The 7,912-nt window shown below is 51.2% G+C and overlaps 1 protein-coding gene across 1 annotated transcript in view; it reads left to right on the top strand.

Moving 5' to 3' along the window:
* The first annotated feature begins 748 nt into the window (after nt 1-748).
* LOC147673844 (uncharacterized) overlaps nt 749-7,912 on the top strand; it is a 413,651-nt gene continuing 406,487 nt past the window's right edge. Inside the window, exon 1 of the mRNA XM_086947727.1 lies at nt 749-820. The gene's annotated coding sequence lies outside the window, so the exon portion shown is untranslated. The remainder of the gene's footprint in view (nt 821-7,912) is intronic.

Genomic DNA, 7,912 nt, shown 5'->3' with positions numbered 1-7,912 from the left:
AATTTGATGGTAAAATACCGATTCCGGTGTGCATGCACATGTGTGCATGCACACCTATGCCATGTGACAGGCAGACCTGCCCTTAGGGCATGTATGCCTGCCACATGGCACCCAAGCCTGTTCTGGGGGTGCCAGAGGGTGTCAAAGTGACACCCCCTGCACCCTTGTGAAAATCGGTATTTACCGATTCGGTAAATACCGAATCGGTAATGCCCATTCATTCCTATGGGCTTCAAAGCCCATAGGAATGAATGGGCATTACCGATTCGGTATTTACCGAATCGGTAAATACCGAATACTTCCGATTCGGTATTCCAGCACATCTGGAATACCTACATGTCCACAGTTTAGATTTACTGATTTTTAATTACCGAATCGGTAAAATTCGGTAATTAAAAATCGGTAAATCTATTTTACCTACATCTAGCTTATTGTGTTGAATATTATTTACCGGATATGGCCCAGAATATGTGGGTCCCGGTCGAATATGTAGTGTACCAGATTCCAGAACTTTCTATCAGTTGGTGGGGGGGCCCGACCTTTAAAAAAATTCAGCTGGGAGGGGGGGGGGGGCTCAACCTACAAACGTTTGAAGACCTCTGCTGTATAATCTGCAGCTGCAACACAAAGTACAATTCTCTCTTCATGCATTCTTATTTTTGGCCACATGATGTCGCACTAAGCTGGAAGTAGCATCAACACAGAGCTCACATAACAAACTCTCCTGGCGCTAGGACGCTGCCGGCTACTTGAACACAGGCAGACGCACTTTGGAAGAGTGACTACCGACACTCCACGTCTCTCTGGGAAAGACTTTCAGGTGCGTTAATAGAAATCATGACGTCGCTAAGTGACTGATATGCGGAACAAACTTTGTTAGTGGTCAGATGGTTGTATTTCATAGTTAAGCGGTTTTCTCAGGTGGGGCTGTTAGGAACACCGGAGCGTAGGGGAAATGTATTCTTCCATCTCACAAACGGGCTAAAACGACACCCCAGTAAAGGAAGACGGACGGTCAGTGACTATTAAATACTGTTATAATATACCGGTCATATTCAATTACTATTGTCTCATAATTGTTTTGGAAAATAAACAATTGTGACTCGAGGAGGCAGCGCTTGTGCCGAGTTTGTTTGTTGTCTGATGATCACTGGTGTGCAGAGGCAGGCTGCACTGCATAACCCAATGTTACATGTTATGTATTTCACAAAGATACATTATTTATCTGAAATTCTCCTGCCAATGTTTTTGCCAAGAGTACTTTCGCTTTGCTCTTTTTTTAAAAGTGTGTGTTGGGATTTCTGGGTTCCAGACGGGGTCTAATTGCATGTTTTGCAGTTTTGCTTCATCTCTGTTGCCGGGCGCAAAAGTTTTGATCTGTGTATGTCGCAGCGGACATTCGTCTGCCACAGAACGCAGTATGCAGAAGTGTTCTGAAGAGATTTGGTTTATTGCGGAACTGTCTTGTTAGGTAGTTCTGAGGTTTCCCTGGTCTGGAGGGAAATAGTTCGCCCAGTCCAGGGGTTTGCGTTGCATTCTAGGAATCGTAGTCCGACTAAACAGGAATATATATACCAAAATAGAAAACAAAAGTATAACAGAAGGGCTTCTGGCGCATGAGAAACTTTTTAAAAACACCTTTTTTATTAAGGTTTACAGAAACAAAGCATACTTCAGTCAACATTGAGCATTTATCTGACATGCATACGTCTATATTGTATCAGATAATGGCGACAAAAATTATATAGCTGTTGCAGAACAAACAAGCATTTGCAATGCAATAGGTCTCACATTTGTGAGAGTTAGAGCTATTGACGTTGTAAAGGACAATGTATTTACCTATGCGTTTTCTGTTTGGAGAGGAGTGAGTGTGTGGTGTCAAGTGAACATATGTGGTTTGGATTGGAATTGAAAGTTGTGGAAGTGTGTGGTGTGGATTGGATTTGTGTAGTAGAATAATGTGGCAAGTGTTGTGTTCTTGAAGTGGGTGGTGGCAGCCTTAAGGGTATCAACTTGGGACCTACTCTCTGGGGCATCTAGGTCTAACTGGGCCTAACACGTGGCCCTAGAAATAACTGAAACGGACACTGGGAATAACTTCTTGGCTCTCCGTCTGCGCGTCTAACTGCGTACGTGCGTGCGGGGCCCCTCTTTATTATAGCGAGTCACATGACTCAACGTTGCACGCTCATCGCGTCCTGGGCGTGCCAGAACCAGGAACATAACATTCCTCCTAAAACATGAAGAAGAAACGAAACACAGAATACACAAACGTTATCAAACAGTCTGTCATGATATTATTTTCTTTTGGTCAAGATCACTGACTTCACTCTCACTTCTTATGAACAGTCTTACGTAAAGTAGTCGCGTAGCCGACAGGAGGGTGTGGGGTTTCTTCTCAGTCCATACTGCGACTCCCTCCGACTCGGAATGTCTTCTTCCGTTGCTGGGACAGTTGTCGGCGACTCACTGATTGCCGCCTCCGGATGCTGCATGTCGTCCTGGGCCCCAGAGCTTGCATTCGATTCATCACTCACTGCCACTCTAATGTTGCTCCTCAGGGTGACTCCTTGGCTGGGTGCTGTTACCTGATGGGGAGAACTGCCTGCAGTCTCGAGTCCATCATTGAACGTTGGGGGGCAGGGTGATGTTGGCTCAGAATGGAAGCGTTTGAAGTGCAACACATTTCTTGTTACTGTCTCCCGCCCCCGGACTGCGATGATGCGGGTGCCTTTCACGCCAATCACCCGCCATGGTCCTCTTTCATAGTTCAATCTGAACTTTCCACTGGTTACCCTGTTACGGAGAAGCACTAGATCGCCTCTGTTGAATTTCACCATCACGGCCCTTCTTTTCTTGCTGATTTGAGCAAAGGTGGCTTGTCTTTTCTGCGCAATTCGGTCTTCATCCGCCCCCTCGGGTGTCCACTGCGGGTGGTGGGGGATGGAATCAGTCACTACCCGCCCCATAAGGACGTGTGCTGGAGCTACCCCTGTGGTTGAATGTGGGGTGTGTCTATAGCTTCGGAGGAACGTGAAGATGGCCATTTCTATTGACTGGTTTTTGTCATGTGCAATGCGAATGACCTTGTTCAGGGTTCTCATGAATCGCTCTGCCTCTCCGTTAGCCTGAGGCCAGCGAGGGGTGATGCGCCGATGCTGGGTGCCGAGGGAGGACAGATAGTTAGCCAGTTCTTGTCCTTGAAACGGGGGCCCATTGTCGGTGCGGAGTTCACGCATTGCCCCATGAGCAGCAACGATTTTCTCTATTTTGGGAATGACTTCCTCGGCGCTCATGCTGGTTATTATTTCCACTTCCGGGTATTTGGAATGGTCATCAATCATCACTAATGTGTGTCTCCCGTCCGGGAGGCTACCGAAGTCCATGCTGACTCGTTCCCATGGTTGTCTTGGCCGAGGCTCCACTATGATCGGGGCTTCTCGAGGGGCATCCCCCGTGACTTGGCAGGCCGTGCACGACCTCACTGCACTCTCCACCATCTCGTCCATCAGGGGGAACCATACTTTTGTTCTTAGACGTGCTTTGGTTTTGACCATTCCCTGGTGACCCACATGCGCCAGTTGCACCACTTGTTCGGCCAGCGCAGCGGGTATGACCAGACGATGCCCTCTGAGCAGGCATCCGGTGTCATCTTCGTTAAGCTCTTCCCTGACATGATGCAGGCTCTCCATGATCTTTCGGGCTTCTGGTGTGAGCACTTTCCAGCTTTCCTTGGCCCGGTGCCAGCTCGCTGTTCGGAGAGCCTCTTTGGCCCTCTGTAAGCAGACGTCTTGCGCCGTGGCATTCGCGATGTCCACCACGGAAAGGGGTCGCGGACATGATCGCGCTATCACCCATTTGACGTAGGCTTCCGTTTCTTCCGCCTCTTCCATTTCTTCCGGGGTAGAAGGCCGGGGATGGCGTGAGAGGTAGTCCGCCGGATTCTTTGCTCCTGGCTGGTATTCAATGTTGCAGTTGTACTCCTGCAGTTGAAGCATCCATTTCTCGATGCGGGCGGTGGTTTTGTCGAGGTCCCTGAGAACAAGGCCACCAATGGTTTGTGATCGGTTACCACCGTAAACGGCTTGCCATACACATTCAGGTGAAAATGCCGGCATCCCCAGTGGATAGCAATAGCTTCTTTTTCGATTTGGGAGTACCGCTGCTCCGTGTCCGCGAGGGATCGACTCGCAAAAGCAATCGGCACCCAGTCCATTTCATCCCTCTGTTTCTGCATTAGGACGGCTCCGAGTTCGGCCGGTCCCGCATCTACTGCTATCAGGGTGGAGTTTCGAGGATCAAAGAATGCGAGTGTCGTGTTGCTCGAGAGGGATGCCTTGATGTCTTGGAAGGCCTTCTCTTGTGCCGGTCCCCAGGTCCATGGCGTGGAGTCTTTCGTGAGCTCTCGCAGGGGAAGTGTGAGGTTGGCAAGGTCTCTGATGAACCTCCCGCAATAGTTAACCATACCGAGAAAGCTCCGAACTTCGGTGACTGTGGTAGGGGGTGGTGCGTCTTTGATGTCTTTGACTTTATCTGGGTCTGGGTTCACTCCTTCTGTGGAGAAGACGTACCCAAAGAATCCTATTTTTGTTCGTAGGAATTCACATTTCTCCCTGTGGAGGGTGAGCCCAGCTTCTCTCAGCCTGCGGAACACCTGGGTTAGTCGTTGATTGTGTTCTACGATGGTACGGGCATGTATCATTATATCGTCGCTGACGTTTATCACCCCTGGTATGCCAGTGATCAGCTCCTGAATGACATTCTGGAACACCTCCGCTGCGCTGGAAACTCCAAAACTGAGTCGGGTGTACCTTCGAAGGCCGATGTGAGTCGAGAAGGTGGTGATGTTTCGCGACTCCTTGTCCAGGACCAGCTGGTGGTATCCCGACCGGAGGTCCAGTTTTGAGAACCAGCATGCTCCGGCCATTTCTCCAATTAGATCATCAATGGTAGGAGTTATATGACGTTCTCGCTTTATGGCCGCATTGGGGAGGCGCATGTCCACGCAGATTCTGACTGCCCCTGGTTGTTTCGGTTTCCTAGTGACCACGATGGGCGACACCCAGGGGGTGGGGCCTGAGACCTTTTCAATAATGCCAGCCTCTTCTAGTTTTCGAAGTTCCTCCTCTACTAAGGGCCGAAGGTGGAACGCAATGCGTCTGTGTCTCAGGGCCACCGGCTGTACTGTGGGGTCGACGTGCAGGTGTACTTCACGGCCTTTGAAGCGTCCTATGCCCTCGAATATATCAGGGAAGTCCAAGATGAGCTGCTGCACTGATTCCTCATGGACCCCGAAGGCGAATGTCACTACACCCAGGTCCTCGGCCGCTCTGCAGCTTAGCAGCATGCCCTGTCCCTCTTCCGACACAAAGATGTTCGCGTTGATTATCTTGTCCCCGTGGCGGACTGCCGCTCGGAATTTACCTCTGATCTTGAGGGGAATGTCCTGCCCATACGCGAAGACCGTGATGGGTGTGGGGCTCAGGGCCGGAGGCATGGTCATGGTTCTGTAGAGCGTTGCGCTCATGAGGTTTATGGACGCCCCCGTATCCACCACCGCCATTATGTCTTGGTCAGCCACCCTGATTGAACATTGGGGAAGCGTTCTGGTGCGACGGGCAGCGGTGCCAATCATGTGTACTTTGTGCACCGACCGTTCTTCTTCCTCGTCGTCGTCCATATCACTGTGGCTCTGCTCACCTTCCGTCACCGCATTTACCACTTGGCGGGGCCTGCGGAACTTCTTCGAGCGGCACACCTTCTCGAAATGATTGAGCTTGCCACATCCCGAGCAGCGTTTCCCTCTAGCTGGACATTCTGGTGCCGGGTGACTCGGGCCTCCGCAGTATCCACATGAGTGTCCCGATGCTCCGCTCGGTGTGCGAGGTGACTTTTTATGCCACTTGGGCGGTGTTTGGACCTGAAGTTTGTTGACGGGTTCCACCTTGACGGTTGCTTGCAATGCGGCCTCCATGTGTGCCGCTCTGGCCTTGGATAGTTCTTTTGTGCGGCCGAGAGTCAGGATGTCAGCTAGCGGTTTGCCTGATTCTTCCAATATTCTTTCTCTCAGTTTGGCAGAGGCACAGCCCTGTATTATTTGACCTCGGATTTCTTCCGTTACATCCGCGAACCCACAGGATAGCGCTAGCTTTTTGAGTCTGGTGTGGTATGTGTCCAGTGACTCCTCTGGCAGCTGCCGCGCTTGTCTGAATACGAATCGCTCATAGTCCTGGTTGGCCATGGGTTCAAAGTGGGCGTTTAGGGCATTTATCAGCGTGTGATGTGTTTTGGGGGTTGCCTCTGTGCGAGTTCTAGCAATGGAGTGTATATCCTTGCCTCCTAGGTGGAGCACCATGGCTCGCTTCTGTTCTTTGTGGACTTTTGTGGCCTCGAAGGACACCAGGAGTCTGTCCACCCACTCTTTCCATTTCGGGGCTAGTGCCGAGGGCGCCCCCTCCACCACAAACGGTTCGATGGGCGGAATCGTGGCCATCGCCCTGCTGGCGCCTGATCAAGCCTTCGACGGGCCGGAAGTCTGACGGAGCTGGCGCCGGATGGGGCCGGATGTAGGCCTCTGGTAGACACTGGACCTCGTGGCGGTAGTGCTCTCGGCAGGGAGCCCGGGGAGGTGCGTGCGACCGGCGCACTTACCACGGGCAAACAAGGCCAGGAGCGAGACAGGCAGGCGCCACGTCCGCCAGATGCGTGAGAGGAGGCAGGGCGCCGCCCTATGCGCCGTGCAAGACGGACTGAAGCGCGCTTCACGCACGTGCCGGGGGGCCAGGTGCGGCGCTGGGTGTGAAGCCACTGATCGAAGCACACACGGCCTCCTGCCGCGGGTAGGCGAGTGCAACAGTGTGCGCTGCAGGATAGCGCTGTGCAGCACGGCCCCGACAGCCAACGTGGGACGGCGGCACACAGCTCACCTGTAGTCCCCCAGGGATCGGAGTCTTCGCCCCAAGTGCGCACCGCAGGGGCGTGTGAGGCCGTGAGGCACGAGCACCACGAGCCGATGGACGGACTCGCGGCCGCCGCACGGGACAGCAGGCACACACGCACCCCAGGCGAGGATTCGGCAGCCACCCTCGTCGCCAGTTGTTGTGTTCTTGAAGTGGGTGGTGGCAGCCTTAAGGGTATCAACTTGGGACCTACTCTCTGGGGCATCTAGGTCTAACTGGGCCTAACACGTGGCCCTAGAAATAACTGAAACAGACACTGGGAATAACTTCTTGGCTCTCCGTCTGCGCGTCTAACTGCGTACGTGCGTGCGGGGCCCCTCTTTATTATAGCGAGTCACATGACTCAACGTTGCACGCTCATCGCGTCCTGGGCGTGCCAGAACCAGGAACATAACAGCAAGGTGTGCAGTGTAATAATGTGGATAGTAGTTATGTAGTATTGAGTGTACTGGAATTATGTGGAGTGGGATTGTGTGTCATTGAGTGTAATTATGCGGAATGTTATTTTGTGTTGTGGAGTGGTATGTAGTGGAGTTTACTTATATGGTGTGCAGTTAAATTTTGTAGCATGATGTGGAATTTTGTGGTGTAGATTGAATGTACGTGTTGTGTGTTGATTTGAATTATGTGGTTTGTTAAATTATGAGTTGAAGTGTGTGGCATTGAGTGAAAATTATTTTGAGTGGTATTATGAGGCATGGTGTGGATTTATGTGGAGTGTAGTTATGTGGAGTATTGCTACATGACATAGACTGAATTTATGTGGAGTGGAGTTATGTGATATGGAGTAGAGTATAATAATGTGGCTGTTAATTATGTGGTGCCGAGTGGAATTATGTGGAGTGTAATTATGTTGTGTGGTGAATTTTGTGGGGCTGAATTGTGGAATTGTGCGGCATTGTGTGTAATTATGTGGCATGGTGTGATGTATAATTGTACGGAGTGCAATTATG

The sequence above is a fragment of the Lissotriton vulgaris genome, chromosome 12 (assembly GCF_964263255.1).
Source record: "Lissotriton vulgaris chromosome 12, aLisVul1.2, whole genome shotgun sequence".
NCBI classification, from domain to species: Eukaryota; Metazoa; Chordata; class Amphibia; order Caudata; family Salamandridae; genus Lissotriton; species Lissotriton vulgaris.
Note: the sequence above shows the minus strand (reverse complement) of the source record. Positions and strands in the feature narration are given on the sequence as shown.